The following is an 18,183-nucleotide window of genomic DNA, read 5'->3' as shown; positions in this document are numbered from 1 at the left end:
AGGTATGTCCCTTCTATGCCAGTTTTGCTGAGGGTTTTAATCATAAGGAGATACTGGATATTGTCAAATGCTTTTTCTGCATCTGTTGAGATAATCATATGATTTTTGTTTTTAATTCTGTTTATGTGATGTATCACATTTATTGACTTGTGTGTGGTAAACCATCCCTGCATCCCTGATTAAAAAAAAAAAAACTCACTTGATTGTGGTGGATTATCTTTTTGATATGCTGTTGGATTTGGTTAGCCAGTATTTTGTTAAGGATTTTTGCATATATGTTCATCAGAGATGTTGGTCTGCAGTTTTCTTTTTGTTATGTCCTTTCCTGGTTTTGTTATTAGGGTGATACTGGCTTCATTTTTGCCATTTTAAATTTAGGGAGAATTCCATCTTTGCCTTTTGGAATTATTTCAGTAAGATTGGTACCAATTCTGTGAATGTCTGATAGAATTCAGCTATGAATCTGCCTGGTCCTAGACATTTTTTGTTGTTGACAATTTTAAAATTACCATTTCAATCTTGCTACTTTTTGGTCTCTTCAGAGTTTCTATTTCTTCCTGATTTAATCTAGGAGGGTTGTATATTTCCAGGAATTTATCCATCACCTCTAGATTTTCTAGTTTGTGCATGTAAAGGTGTTCATGGTAACCTTGAATGATCTTTTGTATTTTTGTGTTATCAGTTGTGGTATCTTCTGTTTCATTTCTAATTGAGCTTATTTGGATCTTCTCTCTTATTTTCTTGTTTAATCTAACTAATAGTCTATCAATTTTGTTTATCTTTTCAAAGAACAAGCTTTACTTACCTTTTTTGTTGTTTCAATTTCATTTATCTCTGCTCTGATCTTTGTTATTTTTCTTCTGCTGAGTTAGAGTTTGTTCTTGTTTCTCTAGTTCCTTGAGGTGTGTGTGACCTTAGATTGTCTATTTGTGCTCTTTCAGACTTTTGAATATAGAAATTTAATGCTGTGAACTTTCCTCTTAGCAGTGCTTTTGCTGTATTCCGGAAGTTTTCATAAGTTGGGTAACTATTATCGTTCAGCTCAAATAAATTTTTAACCTTTATATTCATTTGATTGTTGACCCAAAGATCATTCAAGAGCAGATTATTTAATTTCCATGTATTTATACAGTTCTCAGGGTTTCTTTTGGGGTTAAGAGGATAACTGATATAATTTTGATTTTCTAAAATTTATTGAGATTCATTTTATGGTCTATCATATGGTCTATCTTGGAGAATGTTCCATGTGCTGAGGAAAAGAATGTATATTCTGCAGTTGTTGGGTAGAATGTTCTGTGAAATATCTGTTAAGTCTACTTGTTCTAGGATATAGTTTTAAGTCCTTTTAACATTTCTTGTAGTGCTGGGTTAGTAGTGGCAAATTCTCTCAGTATTTGTTTGTCTGAAAAAGACTTTGTCCTTTATTTATGAAGCTTCGTTTTGCTGAATACACAATTATTGGCTGACAATTATTTTGTTTCATTAGGCTAAAGATAGAACCACCATCTCTTCTGCCTTGTAAGGTTTCTTCTGAGAAATCTGATGTTAATGTGATTGGGTTTCCTTTACAGGTTATCTAATGCCTTTGTCTTACAGCTCTTGAGATTCTTTTGTCTTGACTATAGGTAACCTGATGACTATGTGCTCAGGTGATCTTTTTGCGATGAATTTCCCAGGTGTTCTTTGAGCTCCTTGTATTTGGATGTCTAGATTTCTAGCAAGGCCATGGAATTTTTCCTCAATTATTCTCTCAAATAAATTTGCCAAACTTTTCGATTTCCTCTTCCTCAGGAACACCAATTATTCTTAAGTTTGGACATTTAACATAATCACAAATAGTTGTGGACTTTGTTCATTTTATAAATTCTTTTTTGTCTTCGGATTAATTTGAATGCCTTGTCTTCAAATTTTGAAATTTTTTCTTCTGCTTGTTTAAGTCTTTTAGTGTAACTTTCCACTACATTTTATATTTCTCTAAGTTTGTCTTTCATTTCGAGAAGTTGTGATTATTTTTTCTTTATGATATATATTTCTCTGGAGAATTTTTTATCCATGTCCTGTATATTTTTTTTTTCAAAATTTAGGTTGGTTTTCACCTTTCTCTGGTATCTTTTTGAGTAGCTTAATAATCAGCATCTTAAATTCTTCTTCTTGCAAATCAGAGATTTCTTCTTGATTTGGATCCATTGCTGGGGAGCTGGTGTGATCTTTTTGAGGAGTGTTATAGAATGCTGTTTGGTCATATTATCATAATCACTTTGCTGGTTTCTTCTCAGTAGGGTAGCGTATTTCAGTGGAAAGGTCTGAAATACAAGGCTTACTCTTCAGATTCTTCTGTCTCATGGAGTGATCCCTTCATGTGGTGCTCTTTCCCTTTCCCTAGGAATGAGGCTTCCTGAGAGCCAGATTGCAGCAATTGTTATTGCTCTTCTGGATCTAGCCACCTAATGGGGCTAACAGGCTCCAGGCTGGTGCTGGGGAATGTCTGCAAAGTCCTATTATGTGGTCCAACTTCAGGTCCCCCAGCCATGGATACCAGCACCTGCTCTGGTGGAGGTTGCAGGAGAGTGAAGTAGATTCTCTTAGAGTCCTTGGTTGTAGATATTTTTAGTGTGCTGGCTTTCTCAAGTTCTGATTATGCTAGCAGTGAAGCTGTCATGTAGACACACTCAGGACCCCTGTTAGCCAGGATGTTGCAGGCATTGGAATTAGGTATTGTCTTCTCCTTGCTGGTATCAGGGTTATTTTGTCATGAGTTGCTGTAATGATCTGAGTTGGTTGGCCTTCAGCCAGGAGGTGGCACTTTTAAGAGAGCGCCAGCTGTGGTAGTAGTCGGGGGTTGGAGGGGGGGTTGCGCAAAGCTTGCTCTAAATTAGTCAGTGTAAATATTTTGGTTTCTAAGGCAATGGGCGGGGCCATAGAGCTCCCAAGAGTTTTTATCTTTTGAGTTTGACTATGAGAGCGATAGAGAAGTACCATCAGGTGGGGGCAAGGTTAGGAAGTCTCTTACTATTATTGTGTGATTATCTAAGTATCTCAAGACTCTAAGAATGTGTTAAGTGAATCTGGGTTCTCCAGTGTTGAGTGCATATATATTTGAGATTGTTAAGTCTTCTTGTTGAATTGAATGCTTTATCATTGTGTAATGCCATGCCATTCTTTGTCCTTTTTGATCATTTTTGGTTTAAAGATTGTTTTTTTCTGAAATAAGAGTAGCAACCATTGCTGTCTTTTTTTGTTTTCCATTTGCTAGACAGATTTTTCTCCAGCTCTTTACTTTGAGCCTATGAGTGTCCTTGCATGTAGGATGAATCTCTTGAAGACATCATACAGTTGGGTCTTGCTTCATTATTCACTTGACACTCTGCCTTTTAAGTGGGTGTATGGTCCATTTATATTCAATGTTCATATTGATATTGCTGGATTTGATCTTGTTATCATACTGTTAACTGGCTGTTATGTACACTTGACTGTGTAGTTGCTTTATAGTGTCAGTGCTCTATGTACTTAATTGTGTTTTTGTGGTAGCCTGTAATGGTCTTCTTTGTTACCATGTTTAGCACTCCCTTAAGCACCTTTTCTCAGGCCAGTTTGGTGGTAATAAATTGCCTTACCATGTTCTTGTCTAGAAAGGATTTTATCTCTCCTTTACTTATGAAACTTAGTTTGGCTGGATAGGTTTTATTCATTTTTTAAATACTTTTTTCTTTATTTTGGTCTGAGTTGTTTCAAAGAACTGGTCATCAAGCTCTGAGATTCTTTTTTTCCCTCAGATTAGTATACTCTGCTGTTCATACTTCCAATTGTGTTATAAAAAATATGCAGTACTTTACAAATGTTCATGTCATCCTCACACAGAGGCCATGCTAACCTTCTCTGTGTTGTTCCAATGTTATTAATAGTATATGTGCTGCTGAGGTGGGTACTGAATTCTTTTTCACAGCTGTATAGTATTCCATGCCCCATATTTTCATTATCTAATCCACTGTTGATGGGCACCTAGCTTGGATCCGTATATTTGCTGTTGTGAGTAGTGCTGCAGTGATCATACAAGTGTATGTGTATTTTTGGTAGAATGATTTATTTTCCTTTTGGTATATACCCAGTAATGGAATGACTGGGTCAAATGGTAATTCTGTTTTCAGTTCTTTGAGAAAATTTCAAACTGCTTTCCATAATGGATGCACTAGTTTATATTTCCACAGTATATAAGCATTTCCCTTTCTCCACAACCTTGCCAGCATTGTTATTTTTTGACTTTTCAGTAATAGCCATTCTGACTAGTGTAACTCATTGTGGTTTTGATTCCCATTTCTTTGATGATTAGTGATATTCATATGTGTGTCAGTCATCTGCATGTCTTCTTTTGAGAAGTGTCTGTTCATGCCCTTTGCCCATTTTTATTAGGGTTATTATTCTTTTGCTTGTTGAATTGTTTAAGTTGCAATGTTTGCAAATATTTTATCCCATTGTGTAGGTTGTCTAATTTCTCTGTTGATAGTTTCTTTTGCTGTGCAGAAGGTCTTTAGTTTAATTAGATCCCACTTGTCAATTTTTGTTTTCATTACAACTGCTTTTGAGGACTTAATCATAAAGTCTTTGCTAAATATCATAAATTCTTTGCTAAATAAATATCCAGAAGGATATTTTCTAAGTTTTCCTCTAGGATTTTTACAGTTTGAGGTCTTCCATTTAAATCTTCAATCAATCTTAATTAATTTTTGTATATGGCGAAAGGTAGGTGTCCAGGTTCATTCTTTTGCATATGGCTAAGCAGTTATCTTAGTACCATTTATTGGACAGGGAATCCTTTTTTCATTGTTTATCTTTGACAGCTTTGTTGAATATCCGATGGCTGTATGTGTGTGGCTTTATTTCTCATTTCTCTATTCTCTTCCTTTGTTCTATATGTCTCTTTTTGTACCAGTATTATGTTGCTTTGGTTACTGTAGCCTTATAGTACAATATAGTTTAAATTCAGGTAATGTGATGAATCTGGGTTTGTTCTTTTTGTGTAGAATTGTATTGGCTATTTGACCTCTTTTTTGGTTCTGTATGAATTTTAGAATAGTTATTTCCAATTATTTGAAAATTGATGTTGTTAGTTTAATAGGGATATTGTTAAGTTTGTAGATGCTTTGGGCAGTATGGCCATTTTAGCAATATTGATTCTTCCAATTCATAAGTGTGGAATGTTTTTCCATTTATTTATATCATCTCTGATTTCTTTCAGCAATGTTTTTAAGTTCCCATTGTAGAGATCTTTCACCTATTTGGTTAGGTGTATTTCTAGATATTTTATTATTTTTTGGTGGCTATTATAAATATAATTGCATTCTTAATTTGGCTCTCAGCTTGAATGTTATTGGTGTATAGAAATGCTACTGACTTTCGTACGTTGATTTTGTATCCTGGAACTTTATTGAAGATGTCTATCAGTTCCAGGAGTCTTTTGGCAGTCTTTAGGATTTTCTAGGTATAGGATTACATCATTAGTGAAGAGACTTAGTTTGACTTTTTCTTTTCTTATTTGGATGCCTTTTTTTTCTGGTGCGTGATTGCTCTTGCCATCACTTACAGTGCTATGTTGAATAGGAATGGTGAGAGAGGATATCTTTGTCTTCTGCCAGTTCTCAAGGGGGAAATCTTCCAGCTTTTCCTACTCAGTATGATGTTGACTAAGGCTTTGTCATAGATGGCTGTTATTATTTTGAGTTATATTCATTCATTGCTTAGTTTGTTGAGAATTATCATGAAAATATGTTAGCTTTTATTGAAAACATTCTCTGTATGTATTGGGATGATTATATGGTTTTTGTTTTTAGTTTTGTATATATGGTGAATCACATTTATTGATTTAATTATGTTGAACCAACTTTGTATGCAAGAAATAAGGCCTTCTTCATTATGGTGAATTAACTTTTTGACGTGCTGCTGGATTCTGTTTGCTAGTATTTTGTTGGGGATTTTTACATCTATATTCATCATGAATACTGGTCTATATTTTTCTTTTTGTGTTGTGTCTTTGCCAGATCTTGCTATCAGGGTGATTCTGGCTTTATAGAATCAGTTAGGGTGGAGTCCCTCCTTTACAATTGTTTAGAATAGTTTCAGCAATATTCTTACCAGCTCTTCTTTGTATGTTTGTATATTTTGGCTGTGAATCCATCTGGTCAAGGGCTTTATTATGTTTGGTAGGTTTTTTATTACTGATTTAATTTCTGAAGTCAATGTTGATATGTTCGGGGTTTCAAGTTCTTTTCAATTCAGTCTTTGCAGGTTGTGTGTTTCCAGGAAGTTGTCCATTTCCTCTAGATTTTCTAATTTGTGTGAATAGAAGGGTTCATAATAGTTTCTGAGAATCCTTTGTATTTCTGTGAGATCAGTCGTTATTTCTGATTCTGCATGTTTGGGTTTTCTCTCATTTTTTCTGTGTTTATTTAGCTAGTGGTTAATTGATCTTGTTTATTTTTTCTTTCAGAGAACCCACTTTTGTTTTATTTGATCCTTTGCATGATTTTTTGCCTCTCAATTTTGTTCAGTCTTACTCCAATTATAGTTATTTGTTTTCTTCTGCTAGCTTTGGGATTATTTTGTTCTTGTTTTCCAAATTGCTCTAGATCTACTATTAGATTGTTAAATTGAGGTCTTTCTAAGGTGTGATTGCTACTTTTTAGATGTCTATTAGGTCCAGTTGTGCAAGTGTTGAATTTAGGCCCAGAGTTTCCTTGTCAGTTTTCTGCCTCAATGATCTGTCCAATTCTGTCAGTGGAATGTTGAAATTCCACACTATTATTATGTGGCCATGTAAATACTTTTGAAGGTCTAAAAGTACTTGTTTTATGAATCTGGGTCGACCAACGTTTGGTGCATATGTATTTAGAATTGCTAAGTCTTGTTGTTGTATTGAACCCTTTATCATTATATATTACATTTCTTTATCTGTTTTTACTCTTGGTTTAAAGTCTGTTTAGGCTGATATAAGAATGGTGACCCCTGATCTGTTTTTATTTTCTGTTTCCACAATAGGAGCATGTACGTAAATTTGTTTTTGTGGTAGCAAGTATCTTTCTTTCATTTCCATGTTTAGAACTCCCTTAAGAATCTCTTATGAGGCTGGCGTAGTGGTAATGAATCCCTTTAGCATTTGCTTATCTGAAAAAGATTTTATTTCTTGGTTAGAATTTCTTTTCTTTAGGGATGCTGAGAACAGGCCTCTAGTCTATTCTGGCTGTCAGGTTTCTGCTGAGAAGACCACTGTTAGTCTGACGGGGTTCCCTTTGTATGTGATCTGACCATTTTGTCTAGCTGCCTTTAAGATTTTTTCTTTAGCTTTGACCTTGGAGAGTCTGGTATCTATATGCCTTTGTGATGTTTGTTTTGCATTGTATATCATAGGTGTTCTCTCAGTTTCTTGTGTTTGGATGTCTACCTCTATAGCAAGATAAAATAAATTTTCTTGAATTATTGCCTTAAATATGTTTCCCAGTTTGTTTACTTTTTCTCCTCCTCTCACAGGTATGCCAGTAAGTCTTAGATTTCATTGTTTTAAAATTTTCAAAAAAATTTTGACTGAATGTGCTAGTTTGAAGAACCAGTTCAAGCTCTGAGTTTTTTCACTTCCAGAAGCTCTGATGCATTTCTTTTTTAGATGCTTGTCTCTTTCTTCTTTTCCTGAATCATTGAGAAGTTTCTCTGTGTTGGTTTTTAACTTTGTCTTGGATCTCATTAAGCTTTCTTGCAATCCATGCTTCACATTTTCTGTCATTTTTGAGTCCTCATTTTCTTTAGGGACCACTGCTGCAGAGCTGATGTGATTCTTTGGTGATGTCACAATATTCAGATTTTTCATGATGACAGAACTCGTGCCCTTGTTCCTTCTCATCTGGAGGCACTGGCACTTCCAATTTATGTAATTATTTTCATGTGTCTTTCTTTCCTTATAACGTTATTGTTTTCTTTCCCTCTTTTTCCTCTTTGCCTATGGGGTGTGACTGTAGAAAATGTTGGGTAGAGTCTTTTGGCTTTGCTTCTACAGTCCTATGCACTTCTGTCAGCAGGTTTTATGTTGGGCTGTGCAGCTTGACCTATAGGCCAGTAGATGGCGCTTACAGATAAGAACTAGCTATGGCCAGTGTGGATGAGTATATACTGGATCTTTGTTTAGTGGGAGACGATCTCTGTTGAGAGCCAGCTTCAGGCAGTGGGCTGACCCGTGAAGTGAACAGTGATATGAGCTCCCTGATAAACCCTGTAGGAGGGGATGAAGATAGGGAGGGCCAGATTAGGCAGGCCTGCCTGCAGGTTCCCTGATGGCAAGCACAACCACTAGCACTAAGAAGGAGGTCCAGTGAGTAGCCACCAAGTTCTTGGAAGTGTACATAGGCATGGAGCTGGGGAGATCGGAAATCTCTTTGACTTCAAGTCTCTGCATGAGGGTGGGGCAGCCTAAACTCCTGTTCCAGAAGAATGGGTGTTCCAGATGCCTGGAGATCTTCCTGGGTGTGGAGCATAGAGGGTCCTGCTGCACCACAATCTCTGCACAGGAGGGGTGGGGGGACTCAGGCTGCTAATCCACGTGAACAGGTGCTCCAAATGCAGGAGACATGCCCGGACATGGAGCAAAGAGGTCCTCACTTCACTACAGTCTCTGTGAAGGGGGAGTTCAGGCTGCTGATCCAGGTGGGTGGGTACTCTGCATGCCAAGAGGTTCTTAGCAGACTTTATTACTTTCAGACAGTATAATTACTGTCAGAAATACCATAAATGGCAGGGCATGCTGTATGCTATGATTCCAGGTGGTGCCTTTTATATGATGATCTAATTTAGTCTCTATGTTAATGGAATCCCTGGAGTTGTGCAGGGCCTTGCTTTCCCAAACTTACATGGCAGCCTTCATACTGTTGAGGTCACTGGCCATGATGTGACTCCCAGCTTTCCCATAATTAACTGCTTCCTGCTCCAGGCTATTTTGTATTTACTGATGTTTTCTAGAGCCCGTTTATTTCTATGACTTATTTAGAATCCAGTGTTTTTTCACCACTAAAAATACTCTGTCTTTATGACCAAGAAGAGTAAATGTTGGACAGCAGTGTTAGATATGATGATAGCACTGTTTATTTTTGAAGTGTTTAGAGATAAACCTTGATGGCGGCAAAATGAAGAGTAAAAGGAATTTGGCCTAAGGATTGCTAACTGTGTGACCTTGAGCAAGATGCTTAACTCTTTAGAGCCCTTAATTTTGTTGTATACAGAATAGAGATAATAATGTAATTGCTTTTCTTTTGGTGAAGATTAAATGAGATAATAGATGTAAAGTGTTTGAAACAGGGTCTAACACTTATTAGCAGTATGTATTAGCTGCTCAAAAGTTGTAAGTTGTCTTATCATCCTTTTTATCTTGATTGTTGAAGTTTTTAAATTTGATACATTAAAGATTTCATTATTTTGGGGGTATAGTAAGTTTTTTATCATTATGTAGTGTTCCTTTCTGTATTTAGTAATTTACTTTCTTTTCTCTGAAGTCTACTTATCTGCTATTCATATAGCTATACAGCTTTTTTGTGATTGGTGTTTTCATGGTATGTATATTTTTCTTCTATTTACTTTTTACCTACCTTTATCAATATATTTGAAATGAATTTCTTGTAGACAGCAGATAGCTGACTCATGTTTGAACTATATTCTGGTAATTTCTGTTTTTTAAATATAAAGCATTTATATTTTAATCGGTATCTTTAAACCCTTCATATTTAATGTAATTTTGATGTCAGGATTTAAGGCTGCCACTTTATTGTCTTGTTTGTCTTGGTTTTGTTTCTCTCTTCTTACCTTTCTGTGGGTTACTGAAATAATTTCAGTGTTACATTTTTCCTTATCTGTAGTGTGCATATATTTCTTTGTATATGTTTTAAAAATACTTTTCTTAGTGATTGCTCTAGAGATTACCCTATATTCCAATTTAAAGTTACACTAAATTGTATACATGAAGCTGGAATCAACATACTCCAAATCTGCTTCACATTTTCCTCCCATCCTACTGGACTGTGGGGAGAGAAAAGTAGACATTCAGTGATATGGATAAGCCTTCTCAAGTAAGTGTGTAAATTATATAATTGAGTGTGTATTTTAAACTAGAAAAATATGTGTCATTGTAAAAATAAAGGGAAACTCCTTACTTCTTATTTGCTGTTTCCCATTCTTTTTGATACTTATCTACACATAATCATATGAAAATTCTTCTGTTATTTTTTATTTTTTGCCAATGGAGTGTCACTCCATCACCCAGGCTGGAGTGCAGTGGCGCAATCCTGGATCACTGCAACCTCTGCCTCCCGGGTTCAAGTGATTCTCCTGCCTCAGCCTCCCAAGTAGCTGGAACTACTGGCATGTGCCACCACATCAGGTAGTTTTTTTCTTTGTTGTTTTCTTTTTTTTCTTTTTCTTGTTCTTGTTCTTCTTCTTTTTTTTCAGACAGAATCTCACTCTGTTATCGGGCTGGAGTGCAGTGGCACGATCTCGGGTCGCTGTAACCTCCACGTCCTGGGTTCAAGCAATTCTTTTGCCTCAGCCTCCCAAGTAGCTGGGACTACAGGTGCACGTCACCATGCCCAGCTAACTTTTGTATTTTTAGTAGAGGCAAGGTTTCGCCATGTTGGTCAGGATGGTCTTGATCTCTTGACCTCGTGATCTGCCTGCTTCAGCCTCCCAAAGTGCTGGGATTACAGGTGTGGGTCACCACGACCAGCCTAAATAGAATTTTTTATTAGATTTATTTTCAGTATTCAAGAGCCAGGGCACTGGCAGATTTCATGACCAAATATTAGAACCATGACAACTCAGGAAACAGAGTCTATTTCTTCTAAGTACCACCTATTTAGAGTCAGAAGGAACCTCCCGTGAATTTTGCAGGAATTATTTCCTTGCTTTAAAAAGTACCATCACAACCTTTTGTGTCTTAGTAAACAAAATAGTCCATTTTTTTTGCCTGTTTTTGAACTATATAGAAATGGAAACATACATTTATATTACTTTGTATTTTGATGGTTTTTGCTCAGTATTATAGCTATGAAATTCATTCATGTGGTTTTGAGTAGATATAAATCAACAGGAAAAAGAAACATAGCTCAATAGGAAAATTGGAAAAAGACTTAAATGGACATTTCAAAAAGAAGGAAATTCATTGGTTAAAAGTTATATTTAAAAATATACCACCTCATTTATAATCAGGAACATGCAAATGAAAACCACTATGTAATACATCCACCAGATTAAAAAAAAAATGGAGCAACACTATGTGTGAGGATAAAGAGCAGTAAGAATTTTTTTTTTTTTTTTGGTGGGTAAATTGTGTAATTTCATAGGAAGACTGTCCTGTTATCCATGCGCAGACACAAGCACGGCAGTAAGCAGGACTTGCCAAGTCTGTGGCCATGTATTTGCCCCTTTCTCTAATGAAGATGCAAGGACTTCAGAATAAGCTCATTTTATTGTTATTATTATTATGCTTTAAGTTCTGGGATACATGTGCAGAACGTGCAGGCTTGTTACATAGGTACACACATACCACGGTGTTTTGCTGCACCCATCAACCTGTCATCTACATTAGGTATTAAGAGCAGTAAGAATTTTTATGTACTACTGATAGGTGCAAACTTCAGTACAACCATTTTGGAAAATCCCCCGGCATAATGCTGGGTAATATACCAGAAATTCTTCTCTTCTGTATATAATATAGAAACACTGGTATATATGTAAATCAAGATTCTTGTGCAAGAATATTTATAATAATATTTTTCACAGTTGCTCCAAATGGGAAGGAACTGGATGAATCAATTGTAGTAGATTCATAAATAGAAAACCATACGGCAACAAAAATAAGCAAGCTACATGCACTTTAGATTTCTGTGAATCAAATTTATTGCTTTCTTATCCATTTCATCAGTTTTCTACTGTATCTAGTGACATTTTGGGAATTTACTTGAACTAACATAAACTATAGAAATTTTTTATTTTGCATATTTTGAACCTGATGGCTTACCATATATATACTAGCTTCTTAAATCAAATGTTTTATGGCATTTATTTCAGCTCAAAGAACAAAGCAAAGTAGAAAAATGTAGTGCTGGGTTCGTTGACTCTCAACAGGTCAGCACAGTGCAATCCTGCCTGACATGCACTATGACCCATTTGCCTTTGCAAAAGGTCACTGGGAATTTCAGAAAACAAAATGCAGGCAGAGATCAAACTAGTAGGAAGAATTCAGTGGAAAGGGAGAACACCAGCCAATTTGGCATTATTTTGAGAAGCTTTACCTATACCTTTTTTTTTTTTTTTTTAAACTTGTGATAGGGCATAAAAGCTGGTGAATGGGTTTTAAACTCTTAGAGTCTCCCTCTCTCTTTCTTTTCCTTTCTTTCTTTTAACCGTGAAGAGTTGAAGAGGAATGGGGAAAAGGTAAGTGCTCCCAGTGCTCCCTCCCTAGCCCCTCAAAATCCTGGTGGAGCACTAAGCGTTCTACAGCTGGTTTATACTTAGAAGATTTCGTGCAAAGTTTATGGAAAGTAACCTGATATTACACCATAGCTTTCTTCAACATCAGTCAGCAACTGTTCCAACAGCAGTGCATGTTTTCAGGGATGGTTTTATGTAACTAGGCATTGCTGTCTGGCAAAGCTCTGACACGGTGCCTCCTCAAGTTCTAACTAATTAGTGTTAGAGATAGTAATAGGAGCAATTTGCTCACCTGCTTTTGATAGCATTTGCTAAGTTTTCTAGGCATAAGTACCAGATTTAAATGGCAGCATACCAGGATTATAGGCATATTGGAGAATTTCAATTATATTTCCAAGGGAGAATTTGGCTTTCAAACTCAAGCTTCCATTTGTCTCAAAGTATAAAATCACTGTACTGCATAGTAAATTTGTTGTAGTGCCTTCTGAAAGGGAGGAAATTCAGACTATTAAATGAAGGTTCACAGAATTGTCTACCCCAATAACTGTCTGCCTGATCTTATACCCTCTCCTTCGCTTGATCCAAGGTCCGCTCCTCAGCCTGCTTGACTGAGACATCTGAGTTCACTTGGTGCTCCCCTTCTGGAGTGGAGGGTTTAACATTAGTTTACCAAGTCTGATCTTGACACTTATGGATAAGTCTCCTGCAATATGGACCAACGTTTCTTAGGTCCTGAGTGTTTGCTCAGTGTTGGATTTTAGGTCACCATATCCTCATCAGTCACTGGGTGTTCACTTTTCCCATCTGTAAAATGAAGAAATGGGACTACGTGGCTCTTACATCTGGATTGGTTAACTTAGACCTGAGCTTGTCTTTGGACATGAAGCTTTTTCTTTTTCTTTTTTTTTTTTGATGGAGTTTCGCTCTTGTTGCCCAGGTGGGAGTGCAATGGCGTGATCTCGGCTCACTGTAACCTCCGCCTCCAGGTTCAAGGAATTCTCCTGCCTCAGCCTCCCAAGTAGCTGGAATTACAGCATGCACCACCATGCCCAGCTAATTTTGTATTTTTAGTAGAGACAAGGTTTCTCCGTGTTGGTCAGGCTGGTCTCGAACTCCTGACCTCAGGTGATCCGCTGGCCTCAGCTTCCCAAAGTGCTGGGGTTACAGGCCTGAACCACCATGCCCAGCCCTGACATGAGGCTCTTTACTCCTGTCTTTGCGATGCTAAGTTCTTCCATTCAGACTGAGACTCGTCAGACTGGAAAAATACTCTAAAGAGCAAAATCCCCTAATATTCTGCCTTACCTTGGTGAAACATTTCATTTCATAAAGATCCAGCAAGTCTTGCACTAGAGTATATCCTGAATATTCACAAAGACAGCTAACATGGACAACAGTTTAAGGTGTTACTTTCTATTTTTAAGATTGGGAGTTCCTAACTTTAGGCCCATGGACTATGAAATCTGTGTCTGTGTATATGTGTATGCACACATTTTTTATTGTCTTTTGGAAAAGAGGGTCTGGCGCTTTTGTCAGTGTCTTTACCAAAAGACTTGAGAACCTCTGAATTGAGGTGTGAGTTTTTTGCATATTAGAAAGGCATACGTTTAGACACAGTTTCTAAATTTAGTTAATGAACTATATATTGAGCATATGGAGACATATGTTAAGCAAAAATCTTCCTACTTTCTTTTCAAACTTCAGTATTTTAATTTTAATGTAGCAAATATTTTCATAATTGAATTTATTTCCCATCAATATTGGTTTCTATCTCCACTCCATTTTCCTTCCCTGCCTTGCCTCTTTCTTCCTCTTTCCCATTGTTTCTTTGACCTTCTTTATTCTTTTCTTTTTATTCTATTCCCTCTCTCTCCTCCCCATCCAGTTTCTATATCTCTATTCTCAAATGGTTTTACAGCAGAAATGACACTTTCTTCACTACTGTATTCTCAGTCCCCAGGAGACTTCCTGGTATATAGTAATATGCCATTTAGTAAATAAATACATGAATGAAGCATCCAGAATGGATGCTGTTCTTATTCTATCAATTATGAGGCAATCAGGTTGAATGTAGGAGAGTGTTGAAAGTGTTTTTCAAGAAGGGTTCTGAGTGATCTGTGGATCAAGAAAGTGAGATTTGCTAAAAGTCTTTCCATGTATGAGAAAATCCCCTGGGTTTTGAGATGTTTATTGTGGTAGCCAGTTTCCAAGATGGCCTCTAATGGCTTCTGCCGCTATTCACAACCTTTTGAATCCCTTCCATTGTATCTAATGGTCTCTAATATTCACGCCCTTTTGTGCCCCCTTCCCATTGTATCAGCATCGGGCTGTGTGACCAATAGTGTACAGGAGAATGACGGTATGTCACTTCTGCAATAAGTAATTAATACAGTTGTTGAAGTGACATGTTTGGGTGGTGACAGACAAGTTAATGATCTGATATTAGCTCATGAAGCTGAAGAACATCTACTTTTGCTTTTGCTGATTAATACTCAGGTTGGGGCAGTCACAAATCTTACAACTATGTTATGACCTTGAGGAAATAACTTCCCTCTTTGGAATTTCTTTTTATCGTATGTATAATGAAAAACATAGATATTCTAATACTATGTAATTTTTCTAGTATAGTGTGTGTGGAATTTATCAGTTTTTTGATTGAAAACCTGAATTACTGGAAAAGAGGAGCACCTTCTTTAATAGATATTACATTCATTGATGCTGACTGAATTTTAAGTTTGGCTTAATGTGCTTTGAGAACTTCTTGAGAGTCTGATATCTTTTGCTGATATTTTTGATGGGTGAAATTATTTTGTTTAAAATAAAGAGTAAAGAAAAGGGGAAAAAAGAAAAATGGCATAGGGTTGATCACACCATTTCATGAGTTTATGTGGCATGACTTTTTTTTTTTATTTCAATAGGTTTTTGGGGAACGGGTGGTATTTGGTTACATGACTAAATTCTTTAGCGGTGACTTGTATGATTTTGGTGCACCCATCACGCAAGCAGTGTACACTGTACCCAATGTGTAGTCTTTTATTCCTCACCCGACTCCCACCCTTTCCCTGAGTTCCCAAAGTCCAGTGTATCATTCTTATACCTTTGCATCCTTATAGCTTAGCTCCCACATATGAGTGAGACTATCTAATGTTTGGTTTTCCATTTCTGAGTTACTTCATTTAGAATAATAGTCTCCAATTTTATCCAGGTTGCTGCAAATGCCATTATTTCTTTTGCTTTGCAGAAGCTTTTAGTTTAATTAAGTCCCATCTATTTATCTTTGTTTGTTGCATTTGCTTTCAGGTTCTTGATAATGAAGTCTTTGCCTAAGCCAATGTCTAAAAGGGTTTTTCCAATGTTTCATGGTTTCCATTTTTATGGTTTCAGGTCTCAGATTTAGGTTTTTGATCCATTTTTAGTTGATTTTTGTTGTATAAGGCAAGAGATGAAGATCAAGATTCCTCCTTCATGTGGCTTGCCAATTATCTCAGCACCATTTGTTGAATAGGGTATCATTTTCCCACTTTATGTTTCTGTTTGTTTTGTCAAAGATCAGTTGGCTGTAAGTATTTGACTTTATTTCTTGTTTACCCTTCTATTCTGTTCCGTTGGTGATGTGCCTATTTTCATACCAGTACCATGCTGTTTTGGTAACTATAGCCTGGTAGTATAGTTTGAAGTTGAGCAATGGGATGTCTCCGTTTTTTTCTTTTTGCTTAGTCTTGCTTTGACTATGTGAGCTCTTTTTTGGTTCCATATGAATTTTAGGATTTTTTTTTCTAGTTCTGTGAAGAATGATGGTGGTATTTTGATGGCAATTGCATTGAATTTATAGATTGCATTCGGCAGTATGGCCATTTTCACAATATTCATCCTGAACATGGATTGTGTTTCCATTTGTTTGTGTCATCTATTATTTCATTCAGCAATGATTTGTAGTTTTACTTGTAGAGACTTTTGACCGCCTTCGCTAGGTATATTTGACCGCCTTTGCTAGGTATATTCCTAAGGATTTTATTTTATTTTTTGCTATTGTAAAAGGGGTTGAGTTCTTTATTTGATTCTCAGCTTGTTTGCTGTTGGTGTGTAGTAGAGCTACTGATTTATCTACATTAATTTTGTATCCTGAAACTTTGCTGAATTCATCTACCAGCTTTAGGAGCTTATTAGATGAGTCTTTAAGGTTTTCTAGGTATATAATCATATCATAAACAAGCAGTGACAGTTTGACTTCTTCTTTACCAGTTTGAATGCCCTTTATTTCTTTCTCTTGCCTGATTGCTCTGACTAGGACTTCCAGTACTATGTTGAATAGAAGTGGTGAAAATGGGCATCCTTGTCTTGATTCAGTTCTCAAGGATAATGCTTTCATCTTTTCCCCGTTCAGTATAATGTTGGCTGTGTGTTTGTCATAGATGTTTTTTATTACCTTATGTCCATTGTATGCCAATTTTGCTAAGGGTTTTTACCATACAGGATGCTGGATTTTGTCAAATGCTTTTTCTGCATCTATTGAGATGATCTTGTGATTTTTGTTTTTAATTCTGTTTATGTGGTGTATCACATTTATTAACTTGTGGATGTTAAATCATCCCTATATCCCTGGTATGAAACCAACTTGATCGTGGTGGATTATCTTTTTGATATGCTGTTGGATTCAATTAGCTAGTATTTTGTGCTTTTTCAGACTTTTTGATGTAGACATTTAATACTATGAACTTTCCTCTTATCACTGCTTTTGCTGTATCCCAGAGGTTTTGATAGGTTGTGTCATTGTTACCATTCAAAGAATTTTTAAATTTCCATCTTGATTTTATTATTTTCTCAATGAATATTCAGTGGCAGGTTATTTAATTTCCATGTATTTGCATGATTTTGAGGGTTCCTTTTGGAGTTAATTTCCAATTTTGTTCCACTGTGGTCTGGAAGAGTACTTGATATAATTTTGATTTTCTTAAATTTACCGAGACTTGTTTTGTGCCCCATAATATGGTCTGTCTTGGAGAATGCCCCATGTGCTGATGAATAGAAGTATGATCTGCAGTTGGTGAGCAGAATGTTCTGTAAATATCTGTTAAGTCAGTTTGTCACAGGGTATAGTTTAAAAAAATCTATTTTTTTTTGTTGACTTTCTATCTTGATGACCAGTCTAGTGCTGTCAGTGGAGTATTAAATTCTCCCACTATTATTCTTTTGCCATCTATCTCATTTCTTAGTTCCAGTAGTAATTGTTTTATAAACTTTGGAGCTCCAGTATTAGGTGCATATATATTTAGAATTGTGATATTTTACTGTTGGACTAGTCCTTTTATTATTATAAAATGTCCTGTCTTTTTAAAGTGTTGTTGCTTTAAAGTTTGTTTTGCCTGATATAAGAATAGTTACTCCTACTCACTTTTGGTATCCATTTTCATGGAATATCTTTTTCTACTCCTTTGCCTTAAGTTTATGTGAGTCCTTATGTGTTAGGTGGGTCTCCTGAATACAATAGAAACTTGGTTGACGAATTCTTATCTGTTCTGCCATTCTGTATCATTTAAGTAGAGCATTTTGGCCATTTACATTCAACATTAGTTTTGAGATATGGGGTGCTATTCTATTCATCATGCTATTTGTTGCCTGAATACTATTTTTTAATTGTGTTATTGTTATATAGGTCCTGTGAGATTTATCCTTTAAGGAGGTTCTATTTTGGTGTATTTTGAGGATTTGTTTCAAAATTTAGAGATTCTT

The 18,183-nt window shown here is 36.1% G+C and overlaps 1 pseudogene; it reads right to left on the bottom strand.

Moving 5' to 3' along the window:
* Window positions 1–3,813: 3,813 nt before the first annotated feature.
* On the bottom strand, window positions 3,814–3,911 carry LOC114676515 (U6 spliceosomal RNA; annotated as a pseudogene).
* Between the last annotated feature and the right edge of the window lie 14,272 nt (window positions 3,912–18,183).

Source organism: Macaca mulatta, chromosome 2, assembly GCF_049350105.2.
Source record: "Macaca mulatta isolate MMU2019108-1 chromosome 2, T2T-MMU8v2.0, whole genome shotgun sequence".
NCBI lineage: Eukaryota > Metazoa > Chordata > Mammalia > Primates > Cercopithecidae > Macaca > Macaca mulatta.
The sequence above is the reverse complement of the archived record's forward strand: the minus strand, read 5'-3'. Positions and strand labels throughout refer to the sequence as shown.